This window comes from Peromyscus maniculatus, chromosome 2 (assembly GCF_049852395.1).
Source record: "Peromyscus maniculatus bairdii isolate BWxNUB_F1_BW_parent chromosome 2, HU_Pman_BW_mat_3.1, whole genome shotgun sequence".
In the NCBI taxonomy this organism is placed as follows: Eukaryota; Metazoa; Chordata; class Mammalia; order Rodentia; family Cricetidae; genus Peromyscus; species Peromyscus maniculatus.
The window spans coordinates 131,270,739-131,290,055 of NC_134853.1; the positions used below are offsets into that span (position 1 = coordinate 131,270,739).

At 35.3% G+C, this 19,317-nt stretch overlaps 1 protein-coding gene across 14 annotated transcripts in view; it reads left to right on the forward strand.

Moving 5' to 3' along the window:
* Positions 1-19,317, forward strand: part of LOC102924940 (AGBL carboxypeptidase 4) — a 1,182,350-nt gene that overhangs the window by 27,010 nt on the left and 1,136,023 nt on the right. Inside the window, exon 2 of one of the 14 annotated variants that reach the window (XM_076564760.1) lies at positions 8,503-8,586. The exons of the other annotated variants lie outside the window; for them this stretch is intronic. The gene's annotated coding sequence lies outside the window, so the exon portion shown is untranslated. The remainder of the gene's footprint in view (positions 1-8,502; positions 8,587-19,317) is intronic. 14 annotated transcript variants of the gene reach the window in all.

Below are 19,317 nucleotides of genomic sequence, written 5' to 3' on the forward strand. Positions count from 1 at the left end.
ATGGTACAACCTAAAGCAGTTGACAGAGGGTGAGAAAAGATAACACATTTTATCTTTATGCAAAGAATATTTTCTTCAGATGGACTCTGGCTTGTGGCACTAGACTCATGAAAAAGGAAATGCAATCCCAAGACCATCTGGTACTATAGATTTTATGTGTTAAGTGGTGTTAGCTGATTTACAATTGACTTTTAGAACATGATGATCACAATTATTATGCCTATAGAAAATAATGTAAAATAATGTAAAACTGACAACTTGAAACTAAAGATATAGAACATGGGAAACGGATGAAAGATATAGGAATAAATGGGGACAGTTTCTTCACTTGACAATGAATAATGTTGAAAAAATTAACTAGTGTAAGACAAGGATTAGAAATATGAGTGATATATACACACATATATGTTTATAAAGTTAAGTTATAAATTACAAAATGTATGGACAAATGTGGTGATATTTTATTTGTACTGAAATGTGGTGATTTTTTTTATTTAATAAGACCATTTAGAAATTTATCTACAGGTAAAAGGTCTATGTATATATTAAGTCTAGTGTTTAATTGTTTCAGTTTTGGAATTCTTTCCAGAATGAAGCCTTTTTTGTCTCTTCTGTCAAACAGTGGCATCAGATAAGGCTGAAATGAGCCCAAGTAGGTTAGTTTTGCAGCCATATTCCAGCCAATTCTATCAAAGAGTCATATCCGGCACTCTCTCCCTTGCTTTTAGATGTATCCATTAACAGATTGAGGAAAACAAACAAAAATAAAAATATTGTTATGGCTTTTTATTTTGTTATGATACTTGCAACAGTATAGTAATAACAATGCCCCCCAACAGTCACTGTTGTCATCATAATAATAGATACTGTCAAGCAATGATCACCAAATAAATGTAGAAACCATGTCAAGGCATCATCCATGAAATATTATTAATCTTTGTTTTGCTTCTCTAAGGCAAGTGTCATCTCCATTTTACAGGTTTAGAGAGGTTAAGTATATAGCTTGTGATAGTGTAGTAATGTTAGAGCTAAGATTTGAAACTTGGCCTGTTTGACTCAATATGGCAAGTGATGTAACTGGAATGTACAACCCTTGGGAGGGAGTTTTAACTTTAGCTCTGCAGAATAAGAGAATGTGTTATACTTTTAGACAAGGTAGACTCTTTCTTGCTCATTATTTCAAGTCACTTGCTGTGAATTTTGTAAGTTATTTGTTAGCCATTTTTTGAATATTGATCTGATGTGTGCAAACCTTTAGGGAGTCTTTTATACTTGCCCTGAATTTGCGCCATTTATGCAAGATGGTAAATTTACAGGAATGTTTCACTGCATACAAATTAGTGCTTTTGCAAGCAGCAAGAGAATGGTAGAGTATGTATAAGTTTTTCTTGTAAGGTAGAATCTTATTATACCCAACACTATTGTATTTAAGGGCAGAGTTGCAATTAAATTTATAACTGCCAGTAGTTTTTGCACATGTAAAAGATATTCCTAATATTTTATCTTATTTTCTGTAACCATTATAAAATCAAATATGTAAATATGGTTTAGAATAGTAATTGCATTTCAAATTTGAATTTGTTTTATGCAGTTATTTAATATGAGATTCATTAAAAGAGAATAGTTTCTATAGTAACAGAAACATCATTTGATATCTTTAGAATCTCTGAGATCTGGAACATTTTTATTAAAAATATATACAGTATATCATGTAGACTCCTATGCAGGTTTAAATGTTCATATTTTTTTCTTGTATACTTATTTTTTCTAGTTTTTTTTTTGTGAATTTTATTCTTTTTTATCTTCCAATATTTTTTCTTTTAAAACTTTAAAGCATATGTATTTAAAAATAAAAATGTCAAAAGAATTCAATGAGGAGGTGGATATTGGAGAGGATAGTAGGAGTAAGTGTGAACTTCTTTCTGAATGAACTCCATCAGCACACATGTTACTTCCTTCTAGGAGGAAACCTGTTACTTTATCTCAGGAGACAGTCTATTAGGGTCATGACAACTATTTTCAGAAAAAGATGGTATATCATAGCACCATAAGAACAGAGTCAAAATGAACTAGAATGCTTGATTAGTGACAAATTCCTGTTTCAAATGTTTGTTAATACTTAGATTTTTAAAAAGCACAGTGATAAAATAATGTTCCTTGTGTTTGCCATTTATTCCCCAAAGAAGGCATGTTTCATTTTTGTTTAGTTAGTTTTTGTTTTGTTTTGAGACAGAGGTATTATAGCTCAGGTTTCAAATTAACTTTGTAGGAGTGTAGCCTTGAGCTTCTGATCCTGCTTCTACTTCCTAAATCCTGGATTATAGGCATGCACCACCATGCCTAGTAAGAAGATGTATTTCTATACATGAAAATACATTCTACATGAAAATACATTCTATTTTCTGAAATTATACTCTTTGAAGCTCTCTTAAATTTGGCTTCATTGTATATCATTGGAATTGTCCATATTATGCTGAAACATCATTGCTAAAAATCCCTTAAAATTTGTATTCTTCATATATTTGTAATTTTTTGTTTGACCTTTTATAAGTGACTTGATTTAGCTATCATTGATATGAATACTTTGTCATCAGTCACTTTCCTCCTCAAACTCCATTGTCTTTCTTCTCATTGAAATTCCTATAACTTATGTACATATTTCTGCTTTGTGGAACACTAAATTGAAAGCAATAAATTTCATTAATGTCCCATAGTTCTCCTACCTAATATTCTTTTAAAGAGCCTAGTGAAATGTCAGAAATGTATTTTAAAAACTCCATTCTCAATGCCTTGGTAAGACATATTTTTGAAAAGCATATAATCCAGAAAAATTAGTAACATAATAATATAAGAAATTTGTCTTTTTTCAATAAAATAATTTTGTTCTACACATGTTGAGTATCACTGCAAGTGATTATTTCTTTAATCTCCATTACTTTTTTAATCTTTTGTTCTTTTCTCCCAGCCCAGACAGATTCACTAAAATATCAATAAAGTCATGATAAAGTATCATAAAATATTCTCAAATTGTCCAGGGTATTTTCTATAATGTCAATAATGCTCTTAGGAATTTGGGATTTAACTGTGGATAACTGAGATAGTCTTTTATATATTCTTAGAATTCTTTAAAACACTGTGTCTGAAAATATAGCATTGTGTGTATGTTTCTATATGTAAAGCGTATGTATTCTAACATTTTAATACCCTTGTATATTTTAAATCAATATGAGTCAAAGAAATTTTCTGTTATGTTGGTAATAGTCTACTATATCTATCTAGTATGGTAATAGTAGTTAGCCATGTGCTAATGTGATCTTGGCAAATGACTTTTGTGACAGAGGAACTGAGTTTTACATTTAAATAGCCACAGGTATTGACTATTAACACCAGGCAACACAATTCTAAGTGAGTGAGTGAAACATCAGTTATTTTCTGGCCTTGCATACCCAAGCTGCTGCTCACAGTGGTGCCTCAGGTGCCAACAAGGAGTGTGTCCAGGCAAAATCTAGTCTATATTTGTCTTCCCAAATGCATACCTTGGCACAGGGCTGTACTCACTCAGAGGCAACTCTTTCCAATTCATATGAAGGCATTTTATGGTTTGGTGGCAGCTTTTGAAATCACTGACAAATGGTGATTTTTTTCACTTCAGACCTTGGCTGTCTTATTTAATGGCTGTGTGATCTTGGGATTGTTATTAACTTCTCTGGCCTTAGTTTTCTCTTTCAGTGAAATGAAGACAGCACTACTCTATAATGTTCTTACAAGAGTGAAGTGACATACATATAAAATATTTGGAACATACAGAAAATGATCAAAGATCTTATTAATTCTGTTGAAAGAACACAACACCTTAAGGTTGTAAATTTCTGTAGCATTTTCACATTCATTCAGTTCTGTCTATTTTGCATGAGGAAGGATACAAAAGGCGAATAGCAGTCTCTACTGTAAACGGGTTTGCATTTGATTAGAGATGAATAGTTTTATGGAATTATGTAGTTCAAAATTAGCTTATTATCACATTATACCTTAGGAAATGACTGGGAGAATTCATTTCAGTCAGTGATTATCACAGCTCTTAATTGCACCTATTACTTCCTCTGACTTTATACCATTCAAAACTTATCTATTTCTATAAAGAGACCATGTTGTCCCACTTTTATATAACATTTTAGAGGAAACATTTTCTACTTAGTACTTACTAATGTTACCATATGTATGTTCCAAAATTTAAAATATAATCAACAACATTTCAAGTAGTTATTATCGCCCAGATTTAAAGACACAAGTAAATAAAACAAATGATGGCACATGTTGGCAAGGGAAACAGTAGTCACTGCTGGTGGGAGTGCAAACTAGTACAGCAGCTCTGGAAATCAGTGTAGAGAGTTCCTCAAAAAGCTGAAAGTTGGGGCTGGAGAGATGGCTCAGAGGTTAAGAGCACCGACTGTACTTCCAGAGGTCCTGAGTTCAATTCCCAGCACCCACATGGTGGCTCACAACCATCTGTAATGAGATCTGGTGCCCTCTTCTGTGCTCATAATAAATAAATAAATAAATCTAAAAAAAAAAAGCTGAAAGTTGATCTGTCACAAGATCTAGCTGCACCATTTGTAGCCATATACCAAAAGGACTCTACATATTACAACAGGGATACTTTTTCATCCACATTCATTGCTGCTCTGTTAATAATAACCAAATATTTGAAATAGCCTATTTGTCCATCAGCTGTTGAATGGATAATGAAAAATGTGGTACATTTATTGAATGTTATTCAGTTGTTGAAACAATGAAATCATAAATATTTCAGGTAAATGGATGGAGCTAGAAACAGTCATCCTGAATGAGGTTTGTGCCCAGCTACAAGCTTCACTATTACTGACTAGTATTCAGGATGCTAGAAAGAACTTTGCACATTACCAGAGGAGAAAAGTATTCATCAGTATCACCCAACTATAAATCCTATAACCTACAACAGAGACCTGCCTACAAGATAATGCTGGTGCAATAGTGGCACACTTTTTAAAAATTGGATTTAAGGAGTGCTCTATGAGATGTAACCCACACCTGATACTGCTCAAGTGGCTAAGAACCTGAAATTACATGGCTTATGGGCCCTAGGGGAAAACCTACTATTGTTGTTCTGTTAAAGGAACAGTATAATAAAATGAATCCTAGTGACATGTTGTTATAGCCATAGATAAAACTACTCAGTCCTCATCAGAGGAGCATCTTCTTGCAGTTGTTGGTGATTAAGAAAGTGATCCACAACTAGACAATGTACAGAGAATAAAACTTTGTAACACTCAGCCCTAGATGAGATGTCTTCATCAAACCCCTCCACTCAAGATTCAGGGATCTCTGCAGAAGAGGAAGTTTCAGAAAGATTGTTTAAAAACCAGAGGTGTTACATGACTCCAAGAAACTGTGTCTTACATACACAAGAGGACTGATACACATTTGAATTCACAGAGTGTGACAGCATACAGAAGACCTACACAGGTTATAACCAGATAAAATGCTAGCACTGAGAAGAGGAGGTAATCACACACCTAACCAAGAAGCTATTTACAATTAGTACCTTCTGGGAAAGAAAAAATCAGTTTCTTCCAATGGAGTGTCACTGGATATATCAGCCACACACTGGTCTAGCTCCATGTCCAGAAATAATTTGGCTAACCCAAATGGGACTCCATTATTATTATTTTGTTGTTCAATTTTGTTTTGTTTTGGTATTTTTTTGTCTTATTGATTTTCTTTTAGTTTGTTTGTTTTGATTTCTTTTTGTTTGTTTTTTGAGCCATAGAGATAAAAGATAGATGGATAGATAGATTGATTGATAGAACAGAACAGAACAGAATAGAATAGGATAGAATAGAATAGATACATAGAATTAATGAAGTTGGGTGGGGAGAGAGATGAGGAAGACCTGGAAGGAGTGACAGGGGAAGGAATAAGATTAAAATATATTGAAAAGTAAAACAAAATGTTTTACAAAAAAAAGTCATGGATTTTTGTAATATTTATCTATTCATTCACTCATTTGAAACTTGCTAAATATCAGCTTAATATAAATCAAAATATCTCTTACATCTAATTTCTCTGTCATTGTAGCCAGAGCCAGTTTATACAGTCATCATTTTTCTGGGTAATGACTGATCATTACATATTTTATATAATGTCCATATTATAGTTAGAAGGATATTTCTAAAAGATATACTTTTTTGCTTAATACCTCTCTGTAGCTCATTAAGACTTTTCAAGTTAACATGCTATACCATTTCATAGAATGTATTTCCAGGATGTGTCCCCTCTTTTTTTATTTTATCAGTTGTTTATTAAAATTTACTGTGAGTTGGGTATGGCACTGAACAACTTATATATTATAATTCAATGTTCATTATTATTATATCTAATTTCATATTTTAGGAAATTAACTAACTTTACCAACTTACTTAAATAACAGAGATATAACTTTCAGTGCTCTTTACAAAATCTACGTTACAGTATTTATTTGCCCCTTTTTGCTTACCTCTTAAGCACAATCATCTATCAAAGGATGTATACGCCCTGCATTATTTCTATAATAAGGTATTGCATTTTCAAGCCTTTTAGCATTTTACTAGGGACTAGGATCCTTTGTTCATTTGTTCTTCAGAGCTTATCTTAAGAGATACTTCATTATCTTATAGTACTTCATGTTTATCTCTGTTACAATGCTTATAACAATATACTGTAATTTTCAACTTTTCTTTATTTTTCATTGGGTTAGGATCTTCCTCCTGAAGACAGAGGCTTTGAACTTACTATCTCTATTCATAATACCTAATATAGTGCTAGAACATGGTATTAATTGGTTACTATTGGCTTTATATTTTTGTTTTTCTTTTTTAGATAATTAAAAAATTATTATTATTCTCTCATGCATTGCATCCTGACTGCAGTTTTCCTCCCCCCCTCATTTCTTAGTGTCTCTACCCATCTCCCTTCTCTCCAAAATCTACACCGGCATCTCACTCTGTCTCCCCTCAGAAAAGAACAGATTTCTCAAGGACATTAACCGAACATGGCATAATATGCTACAATTAGACCAGGCACATACCATCACACCAAGACAGGACAAGGCAACCAAGTAGGAGGAAAAGGGTCCCATAACTATGCAAAAGAGTTAGTGACTGCCCCACTTTCACTGTTGTGAACCCCAGAAGAATACCAGGCTACTCAACTGTAACATATATGCAGGAGACTGAGGACAGACCCTCTCTGTGAGCTCTACGCCCCTCCAGTCCTGGCCTATAGATTCTGTGGGCCATGTACTCTTGTCCCTGACTCCTCTAGTTCCTCTGATCCTTCCTCCCGTCCTCTGCAGAACTCCCAAAGCTCTGTCTAATATTTAACTGTGGAACTGTGCATCTGTTCCTACTGGATGCTGGATGAAGTCTCTCTGGTCTCTCTGGTCTCTCTGATGAGGATTCTGCTAGACTCTGGTCCCAGAATACTCTGCAGATAGAACAAACTGCAGGTAGAAGGTTTTGTGTCTGGGTTGGTGTCCTGATCCCTCCAATAGAGGCCTTGCCTGGTTATAGAAAATGGCCCGTTTAGGCTCCTTGTCCCCCATTACTAGGAGTCTTTGCTAGTCATAGATTCTGTGGAGTTTCTATTGTACTAGATTTCCACCTTGCCCTGAAATCCCCACCCCCCAATTACAGTCTCCTTCCACCAGATGATGCCTCCTGTTCCTAACCCCACATGTGAAATCTATTTTCCTTTCCTAGGGATGTCCTTTCGTTTCCCTTTAAGCCCTCCTTGTTACTTAGCATCTCTGGGTCTGTTCACCATATGATTATTTTTTACTTTACAGTTAATATCCACTTATATGTGAGTAATACCACATTTGTCTTTCTGGATCTGGGTTACTTCACTCAGGGTGATTTTTTTCTGGTTCCATCTATTTTCTGAGAAATTGCCATATTGATTTCAAAGTGACTGTACAAGTTCGTACTCCAACCAGAAGTGGAGGAGTGTTCCTCTTGCTCCACATCCTTGCCAGCATGAGCTTTCACTTGTGTTATTGATCTTAGCCATTCTGACAGGTATAAGATGGAATCTTAGAGTTGTTTTAATTTGCATTTCTCTGATGGTTAAGGATGTTGAACAATTTAAGTGTTTCTCTGCCTTTTGAGATTCCTCCTTTCCATTTTGTTTTCCCATGATCTCCTTTTGTTGTCTTATTGTTCTAGATAGAACTTCAAGTACTATATTGAATAGATATGGAGAGAGTGGACATCCTTGTCTTGTTCCTAATTTTAATGGAATCACTTTTAGTTTCTCTCCATTTAGTTTGATGTTGGCCGTCGGCTTGCTGTAAATTGCCTTTATTATGTTTAGGTATGTTTCTTGTATTCTTGATCTCTCTAAGACCTTTAACAGAAAGGGGTGTTGGATGTTGCTGAAGGCTTTTTCAGCATCTAATGAGATGATCATGTGTTTTTTTTCTTTCAGTTTGTTTATATGGTGGATCATGTTGACAGATTTTCATATGTTGAACCATCCCTACATCTCTGGGATGAAGCTCATTTGATCATGGTGGGTGATCTTTTTATATATTCTTGGATTTGGTTTGCAAGTATTTTATTGAACATTTTTCATCAATGTTCATGCAGGAAAGTGGCCTGTAATTCTCTTTCTTTGTTGACGCTTTGTATAGTTTGGGTATCAGGTCTTATAAAATGAATTTGGCAATTTTCCTTCTGTTTCTGTTTTGTGGAAGATTGAGGAGTATTGGTATTAGCTCTTCTTTGAAAATCTGGTAGAATTCTGCACTAAAACCATCTTGCCATGGCCTTTTTTTGTTGGTAGACTTTTAATAACTGCTCCTATTTCTTTGGGGGTTATATATCTATTTAAATTGTTCACCTGATCTTGATTTAACATTGGTACATGGTACCTATCAAGAAAATTGTTCATTTCTTTTAGACTTTCCAATTTTGTGGAGTACATATTTTTGAAGTATGACCTAATGATTCTTTGGATTTCTTCGGCGTCTGTGTTTAGAGATCCCTTTTCATTTCTGATTTTAATTTGGATATGTTTCCTCCTTTTTGTTCTAGAGCTTTCAGGTGTTCTGTTAAGTTGTCAGTATGAGAGCAATCTAATTTCTTTATGAAGGCACTTAGTGCTATGAACTTTCTTCTTGGAATCACTTTCATTGTGTCCCAGAAGTTTGGGTATGATGTTCATGTATTTTCATTGAATTCTAGGAAGTCTTTAATTTATTTTTTTATTTCTGCCTTGACACAATAGTCTTTCAGTAGGGCATTGTTTAGTTTTCATGTGTTTGTAGGCTTTCTTTTGTTTCTGATCTCAAGTTTAATCCATGGTGGTCTGAAAGGATACAGGGGGTTATTTAAATTTTCTTGTATCTGTTGAGACTTGCTATGTGACTGAGTATGTGGTCAGTTTTGGAGAATGATCTTTGAGGTGCCAAGAGAAGGTATATTCTTTGGTGTTCGGGTGAAATGTTCTGTAGGTATATGTTTTGTCCATTTGATTGAAAATGTCTGTCAGCTCCATTATTTCTCTATTTAGTTTCTGTCTGGATGACCTGTTTATTGATGAGAGTGGGGTATTGAAGTCTCCCACTATTAATGTGCGAGGTTCAATGTGTGGTTTAAGCTTTAGTAATGTTTCTTTTACAAATGTGGGTGTCCTTATGTTTGGAGCATAGATGTTAAGAATTGAAATGCCATCTTGTTGGATTTTTCCTTTGATGAACATAAAATGTCCTTCTCCATCTCTTTAGATTAATTTCATTTTAAAAGTCTATTTTGTTATATATTAGAATAGCTATACCACCTTGCTTCTTGGGTCCCTTTGCTTGGAATATCGTTTTCCAAACCTTTACTCTGAGGCGAAGTCTTTTTTGATATTGAGGTATGTTTATTGCTTGCAGAAGAGGCATGGATCATGTTTTCACATCCATCATCCATTCTATTAGCCTGTTTTTTGTTTTTTTTTTTTTGTTGTTTTTTTGTTTTTTGTTTTTTTTTTGGTTTTTCGAGACAGGGTTTCTCTGTGTAGCTTTGCGCCTTTCCTGGAACTCACTTGGTAGCCCAGGCTGGCCTTGAACTCACAGAGATCTGCCTGGCTCTGCCTCCCGAGTGCTGGGATTAAAGGCGTGCGCGACCACCGCCCGGCTTTTTAATCTTTTTTTTTTCTTTTTTCTTTTTTTTTTTTTTTTTGCCTGTGTTTTTATCGGGAATTTGATATTGAGAGATATTAATGACCAATGATTGTTAATTCTTTTTATTTTGTTGCTGCTGTTGGTAGTGTGTGTGTGTTTACATTCTTTTGGTTTTGCTTGTTTGAGATTTTTTTTATTGCCTCTGTGTTTGTCAGTGTAGTTGTGTTTATCATTTTTAAAGTATATCATAAGATATGACTTTGAAGCTTTTAATTATCACACACTTAAAATATACTAAATATATGAATATTAATTCATTAGAAATCTATATACCTGCTCTCAATACTTAACATGCTAATTTTACCATTATTTACCAAACAATAAGAAGCGTCTCCTAACTAGCACTATTTTAGTTTTCTGATAAATATTTAAATATTTCTAGAAAAAGGGTTTTTTGAATCAGTACTCAGTTGTAATTCTTGTCTATTTGCTATTGTGTCTTTAGTCTTTATGTGTCTTTCACCTGGAACTCATCTATATTTTATTCCTAATAATCCCAACACACAGAGAACTTAAAATTATTACTAAATTGTATAAATAAATGCCTTTTCTTCCTCATTGAAAACATATTTAATACTTCTGTTGTATATATACACCCACAAATATGATTGCCAGATCATATAGGAATTATATACACATTTTTTGAGGAATTTCCTTTGGTTTTCATAATGGCCCCTCAATTTACATTCCAATCAAGAAAGTTCGTTTCTTCATATTCATGCTCACATTTACATTTGACCTTCTAGAATAGTCATTAAAGCATATTTGTGTGGTGACGATATTTCATTGTATTTTTATTAGTGCATTTCTATTATGAGTACTGTTGTACCTTTTTAAGTACCCTTTGTCCATTAACGTGTCTTCCTTGAGGGAAATGTCTATTTTTCCTTTCTACATTTTAAAATTTTGTGATTTTTTTTCTAGTTCCATCCATTTGCCTGCAAATTTCATGGTGTCATTGTTTTTCTCTGCTAAGTAGTACTCCATTGTGTATATGTACCACATCTTCTTAATCCATTCTTCAGTTGAGGGCATCTCAGTTGTTTCCAGGTTCTGACTATTATGAATAATGCTGCTATCAACATAGCTGAGCATGTGTGTAACAGGAATCTTAAAAGTTCTTATTAATAAAATCAAACCTGAGGCGAGTTATTGGGGTCCATGCTGGTAGATCAGAGAGACAGAACAAGCCACAGCTATCTCACCTCGCCAGATCCTCAGCTGGTCTTGTCTCCTCAGACTGGAGGCCTCTGAGTCCTCATCCGGAATGGGTCTCAGCTGAATTACTGCTCAAAAGCCTGAATGCTTAACCAGGCCAAATGCTTAACCAGCCAAAAGCTTCTAGTTTCTGGTCCTCACGCCTTATATATCTTTCTGTTTTCTACCACCACTCCCTGGGATTAAAGGCTGGCTTTCTGGGATTAAAGGCATATGTCACCATGCTTGGCTATTTCCAATGTGGCCTTGAACTCACAGAGATCCAGGGGGATTTCTGTCTCTGGAATGCTAGGATTAAAGGCGTGTGCTATCACTGCCTAACTAGTGGCATGTCTGTTCTCTGACCCCAGGTAAGTTTATTAAGGTACACAATATTTTGGGGAACACAATACCTCCACACATGTGTCCTTGTGGTATAATTGAGCATTCCTTGGGTATATGCCCAAGAGTGGTATAACTAGAAAATATCATCCTGAGTGAGGTAACCCAGACTCAAAAGGACAAACATGGTATGCACCCACTTGTAAGTGGTTACTAGTTATAAAGCAAAGGATAATCAGACAACAACCCACAACGACAAAGAAAATAGCTAACAAGGAGGACCCAAAGAAGGACACATGGATTGTTCTGGGAAGGGGAAATAAATGACATCTCCAAGAGTAAACCGGGGGCTAGGGGTGGGCAATGGAGGGTAGGGGATAGGGAATGAGAACATAAGGGAGTGGATGGTTGAGCTGGTACAGGGATGGAGAGAGAAAGCAATGAAGGAGATATCATGATAGAGGGAGATATCATGTGGCTAGAGAGAAACCAAGTGCTAGTGAAAGTTGCCAGGAATCCCCTAGGATGACCTTAGCTTGGACTACTAGAAATAATGGAGAGTGTGTCTGAACTGAACTGGCTTACCCCAGTGAACAGACTGGTGAATACCCCAACTGTCATCACAGAGCTTCCCTCCAATGACTGATGGAAGCAGATGCAGAGATCCACAGCCAAACGCTGGGCAGAGCTCTAGGAGTCCAGTCAAAGAGAAGAGGGATTCTATAAGCAAGTGCATCAGGATCATGATGGGGAAACCTGCAGAGATGACCAAACCAAACTAGTGTGAACTCATGAAAGTTGGAATTATTGCTGTGGAGCCTGCATGGGACTGAAGTAGGCCCTCTGCATGGCGAGACAGTTGTGTAGCTTGAGCTGCTTGGGGTGGCCTGTCGGAGCCTGCCAACAGTCAGCTGGGTGGGGATTGTAGAGACAATGAAGAAGTCAGAAAAGAGTTGAGAGATCTGCCGGTCAATGATGGACAGCCCCGAGTTTATTTCATAGCCAGCTTATATAGAGTTTTAAAGGACAGAGGTAGAACAATGCACAGCATAGACATTCAACCACTACCTATCTTTCCTTGCATCAAGGAGCAGGCAGTTTCATTTTGTATGTCTACGTACCTCCAACTGGCATGAGCAGCCTGTGTCTAGCTAGATAGTGTTTTCCTTCCTGTGGGCTAATCAGGATTTTCTCACAGCCCTTCAAGGAGACTCTGTGCACTAATCAGGACTTTCTTACAGCCCCAGAACAAGCAAGCTTGAACTCTATTGACTCAGAATAGACTTCAGATTCAAACTGGGAAACTGAGTCAGTTGTCAGCTCCCACAGGGGCCCCCTGGTGGTAGGATCAGAATCTATCCCTGGTGCATGAGCTGGCTTTTTGGAGCCCACTACCTATGATGTGACACCACATGCAGTGTTGAGGCAAGGGGAAGGGCTTGGACTTGCCTCTACTGTATGTGCCTCCCCATGGGAGGCCTTGCCTTCTTGTGGGTGGGGGGGAGTGGGGAGTGGGTTGGGAGGCAGAGGCTGGGGAGGTGGGAGATTAACATTTGGTTCTGATTGGTGTGTAAAATGAATGAAAAAATTTCTTAATAATAAATATTAAATTTTGTGATTTTTTTACTTTTTATTTCATTTATTTATAGCATGTTTGAGAATTAATGCCTTAGCATTTATTAATATTTGATTTGAACACATTTTCTCCTACCCACCCACATATTGCCTTTTCTCCTGTTAATTTTGTTTATTTTTCATTTTAATAAATTTGCACTATTTATTTTTTCTTTTGTTGCCATATCCAAGAAATCATTGGCAATACTAATGTCAAGAGAGTTTTCCTATTTTCTTCCAGGATTTTTATAGCTTCAGTTCTTACATTTAAAATGTTAATCTCCTTCTAGTTAATTTTTGTATTGTAAGAAAAATACCTATTCCCATTATTTTGCTTGTGTATATCATTTTCTCACAATTGTTTATTGTTTATCATTATGTATTCCTAGAACCCTTTAAGATGAGTACATGGTACATGAATGCTTTAATTTTCAGACTGTATTTTGTTCCATTGGTCTATATGTCTGAATTTTAATGCCAGAACCATAGAGTTCTGATGAATCTTCCCCCACCCAATGTTCATTCATAATGGTCAATGTGTGGAAGCAACTTAAATGACCATTAGTGACCAAGTAGACAAAAGAAAATGTGGTATATCCATGCAGTGAAATATGTTTGAGCCTTAAAAATGAGGTGAAGAAAGGATGTAATTTTAGCAGTATCAGTTAACCTGGAATGTATAATGCTAAATAAAATATCCAGACACAGAAGAATCAAGACCATGTAATATCATGTATATGAAGAATCTACAGTAGCAACAGAGAGATGATGATTACCAGGTATTGGAGGGAGGGAGAAATGGGGTGATATTAGTGAAAGGGTTCTAAGTATTAGTTATTCAAGATGAATGGCTCATAGGAAAATGTATGTACACACACACACACACACACACACACACTTTTGTAGATAACAATATTCTATAATTGAATTTTCTAAGAGAGTAGATCTTATGTTATAGCTCCCCTTTCTCTCATTTTCAAACACACACAAGCAAGTGGGGAACATACTTTTGGAGCTGACTAGTATGTCTGTGATATAAATTATAATAGCTCCAGTAATATATGCTTATCTTCATGCTTGACAATTTGTATACATTACATATATGTAGCTTTGTTTGTAAGTTAAACTTGAATAAAGAGGTTAAAAGAAATATAGTTTTATTTTACCCAAGAACTTCTTATCCTATTTCTTAACTGTTTAGTGCATTCATGCTCACTGAATTGAAATACTATCACTAGTCTAATCCTTTGACATTTCCGAGTATTAATGTATTGCTAGAATGGACAACTATGCTGTCCGAAAACAAATGGAAGTGAATTTTGGCTTTACATATTAGTTTGGATATTTTTGATGGAAACCTTGAAGCAACAGTAATTTTTAAAAGTTTATGTTGTGTGAAAGAAATCTAGAGTTAGGCGGTTCAGAATTAGTTCCTTAGTGTTTTTCTGTCACCTGTGAGTTAGGATCCTTTCTTCATCCTTTGCTATGTTGCCTTTCATATTATAAAGATGGTTGTTAGAACTTAAGCCATTGCTTTCATATTATTGCAATCTTGTATCAATTGATAATAAAAGAACATGTAAATTAGGATTCTTAATCCTTTCCCTATAAGAAGCCTTCTAGCTTTCCTTGCAAAAGTTCTGTTTACCTATCATTGCCAAGATCTTAGTTATCTAGAGAAATTTAGCTGTAAGAGAAGCTAGGAAATATAGTATTTTAGTTGGTATGCTCTTCAACATACTGATATTAAAAAAGAAAAAAAATAGTATTGAAAGACAGTTTTCAGTTGTACTAAAACAGTGTTAGAACATCTAGGGAGAGTTGATAGTTTTTGGATAAATTACAAATGTACTATGAGCAAAGTAGTAAGGAATTGGCTTTCACTCTGTATAGATAAATATTTAAAAACATCACTGCCCAAAGTCATTCCTTTCTCTTTGTGTATACACATTGGATTACTCCAATCTGGAGGGTAATGGTGTATATGTACGTGTATGCATGTGCAAGACTCTAAACTATTTTTAATTTTATATCTGGTTCTTTAAAAATAGGTTTTTCTTTGAGCCAGGATTGAGTTCTTCAAGAAATTTCTGGTATACTTTTAGGAATAAAATACAATATATATTATACTTTAAAAAACCCTTAAAAGTCTATTTTTAGCAATTCATAACTAAGTGTGCATTGTTAACCTTATGGCCAATTCTGTCCCTTAAAAGCCCTCTAGTGACATGTGCATCTTCCCTTTCTGCCTGTTTTAATCTTACTGTGCTAAAACCAGGTACTGTGACATCCTATCTGATTTCCTTATCTCTTAATGAATGTATTTTCACATTTGAATAGCTGCTGAAATTGATATTGCTGTGGACAGATCATTGAAAATTTTTAATCTTTCTTTGCTTCCCAGAGAAATGTAATATAGAACAAACCCAAACTTACCTCACAGTATTAATTTTGTACATTTCTGTGTTTTAATATAAATTATCAGTATTTATTAACTTTCATATAAGAATTTGGCAGTTCTATCAGCAATTTTAAAATTGTTTGTGCTCTTTGGCTCAGTAATTTCTACTTCTGAAAAACCAATTTAAGGAGAATGTCCTGAATAAGAATTCTTTATGGGGGAAGGTGGAGGGAGACAGGAAGCTGCAGCCGGGATGTAAGATATGAAAGACTAATAATAATAAAAAAGAAGTCTTTGTGATAATAGATAATGCTCAAAGAGTGCTACTCTCTGCTAGGAACTTTCCAAAACCTTTTATGAAATTCTCTAATGGTCCTGTCAGTTAGTTATGCTATATAACTCTCTTCACCTTTATTTTATAGTAGGTAAAACTGAAGAGTAGAGAGGTCAAAACATTTTCTCATTGGTTTTATTGCAAAGTGGAGATGGTGGGGAACATACTTTCAGACTGAGCTCTGAAATTCGGCACAGTATCTCTATTAATCACTTTGCTGTTTCTTCATTAACTTGAATTTTCATTTACATCTTTTATGGAATGGAATAAAAATAACTAGAAGTGTCTCATGCCTTTAATCCCAGCACTCGGGAAGCAGAGCCAGGTGGATCTCTGTGACTTTGAGACCAGCCTGGTCTACACAGAGAGATCCAGGACAGGAACCAAAACAACACAGAGAAGCCCTGTCTTGAAGTACAAAACAAAACAAAACAAAAAACTGGATTAAGAGAACTATAGAACTTTCTAGAGTTTTACACATTTGTTGAATTTTTAATTGTCAAACAATTCATTAGTATGAAAAATATATAGTACTAAATGTAAAAGCATGATACATTTTTATGTAGAATTATTATAGTACTATAAAAGTATAACTTCAGATTAGCAAAATACAAAAAGGAAATACACAAAAATCTTAATAGTAATTGTAATAAAGTCTAGACTAATAAGTCTTGATTAGATTTTTGACTGCTTTTCAAATCTCATTTTTTTGAACATACATGCTTCTAAAATGAAAAATAAGGACTATATCTGGAAGTTGAAGTTATACAAGGTTCTTTTTTAGCTTGTCTTTGTGGTAGAACATAGCTATTTTAGAAGCAATAAACTGTCATAATAATTTCATGATTTATTTTCTGTTTGCTAATAAGTTTCAGAGATATTGAACATTTGACACAGTCATATGAGGATGTGGTTATCTTTTGCTATTTACACTGATCTTTGTACAATAGGGGAGTTGATTACATTGATTTGTTGAACTTCAGGAAAGAAGATTAAATGAACCTCATTATTATTGTTTTAGTTATGTGGATTTTTTTTCTTCAAGTTTTTGAATGTCATGATTCAACTAAATGTAGTTGAGAAAAAGCACTGTTATGAGTAAGTTATATGAGAAAGACTGGGTATTTGTTTGCCATATATGTTCCAATGGATATGATCATTTTTCTTCATGCCCTTTTCTTAGCATTTTGTTTTCCATACTTAAAACTCAGGGTCTGGATGGGCCTTTAAAATAAAGATATTATTGTCTTATGTTTCAGTTAAATAGCTATTCTCAGGGCATGTTATAATATGGGTGCCGGTTTCTTGAGCAGTCATGTTGTCTTGGCTATTCATACTTGCATTTTTTTTTTATCCAAGCATCTGGAGTTATGACATTTGTGGTGTTTCTTGGTATGGATATTTGGTCTCACTTTTGTTGTGTGGGTGTTTTGTCCTTTGGTTGCTGTTTCTCCAATTTGACAGGCTTTGGACCAGAAGAACAATGCTTAAATTTCAGTCTTGGGGCCACAACAAGTTTTGGAATTCAGGCTCTTATTGGTTACAGATTTGAAGTTCTAGTTGTAACTCTGAGTTCAGACTTCAGAGTCCCTTGATCAGTTCAATGGATGGGGTGGGCAACAGGCTAGCAGGCAGGGGAAAGGAACTAACTCTAGAGGTCTCTTAAGGAGGATTTGGGGTCCAGCTTCACAAAGGGTATCAAGGGCAAAACTATGGGTACTCTGGATTCAGCTACTTATATCTCATCTTACCTCAGTCAAATGTCTGAGATAAAAATAAAGCAAAGTAGGCATGGATATGAGGAAAGGAGAATACTTATTCATTGCTTGTGGGAATGCAGACTTGTACAACTGCCATGGAAATCAGTGTGGAGATTCCTCATAAAGCTAGAAATGCATCTCCTACATGATCCAGCTATACCATACCTTGGCATATTTCCAAAAGCATTGCTCATCCATGTCCATTACTGCTATATTTACAATATCCAGCAAGTAGCCTATGTAGCAGGAATCTTAAAGGGTCTTATTAATAAAATCAAACCTGAGACCAGTTATTGGGGTGAACACTGGAAGATCAGAGAGACAGAACAAGCCACACTACCTCACCTCGCCAGATTCTCAGCTGGTCTTCTTTCCGCAGACTGGATGGAGACTTCTGTGTCCTCATATGCGAATGGCTCTCAGCTGAACTGTGCTGCTAGAAGCCTGAAAGCTTAACCAGGCCAAATGCTTAACCAGCTAAATGCTTCTAGTTTCTGGTCCTCACGCCTTATAAAGCTTTCTGCTTTCTACCACCACTCCCTGGGATTAAAGGCTCACTTTCTGGGATTAAAGGCGTGACTCACCATGCCTTGCTGTTTCCAATGTGGCCTTGAACTCAAAGAGATCCAGAGGGATTTCTGTCTCTGGAATGCTAGTATTAAAGGTGTGAGTGCCACCATTTTCTAGCCTTTGTATCTAGTGGCTGTTCTGTCTCTGACCCCAGATAAGTTTATTAGGGTGCACAATATTTTGGGGAACACAATACCACCACAAGCCTATATATCCATAAATGATGAATGGATAATAAAAAATGTGGTACCTTTACACAATGGAATATTCAGCTGTAAAGACAAGTAAAATTATGAAATTTGCAGGTAAATGAATGGAGGTAGGAATAATCATTCTGAGTGAGGTAACCCAGACCCAGAGTGGCAAACATTGCATACTCTCTTTTATGTGTAGATGGTAGCTTTGAATCTTTAGATATAAGTGTTTAGATTGGAATATCTATAGTAGTCAAGAAATAGTAATGAGTCAAGAGGGAAATTCAAATGAAGGGGAATAGAATGCAGATGATATGAAGAGGTGAAGAGGATAATGGAACAAAAGGGTTAAATGAAGTAGAAGATTTGCAGGCAGGGTAGAGGAGGGAGTATGGGGATGGCTAACTAATGTAAAAAGACTTTTGATAAACCATATGGAGACTTACTACTAGAGAGACTATCATATATATATATATATGTATACATACACATACAATATAACCTTTTGTTGGTTTTCATTATAGTTGATGAAAAATAAATACCAACATTAAGAACTCACTCTGAATTCAGTTATTTTCAAATGTCTCAGACATTGAAATACATATTTAACATGAAGAGAAGCTTTGACTATTCAATTCCTGTGCTCTGAAGTTTTGTGTTTA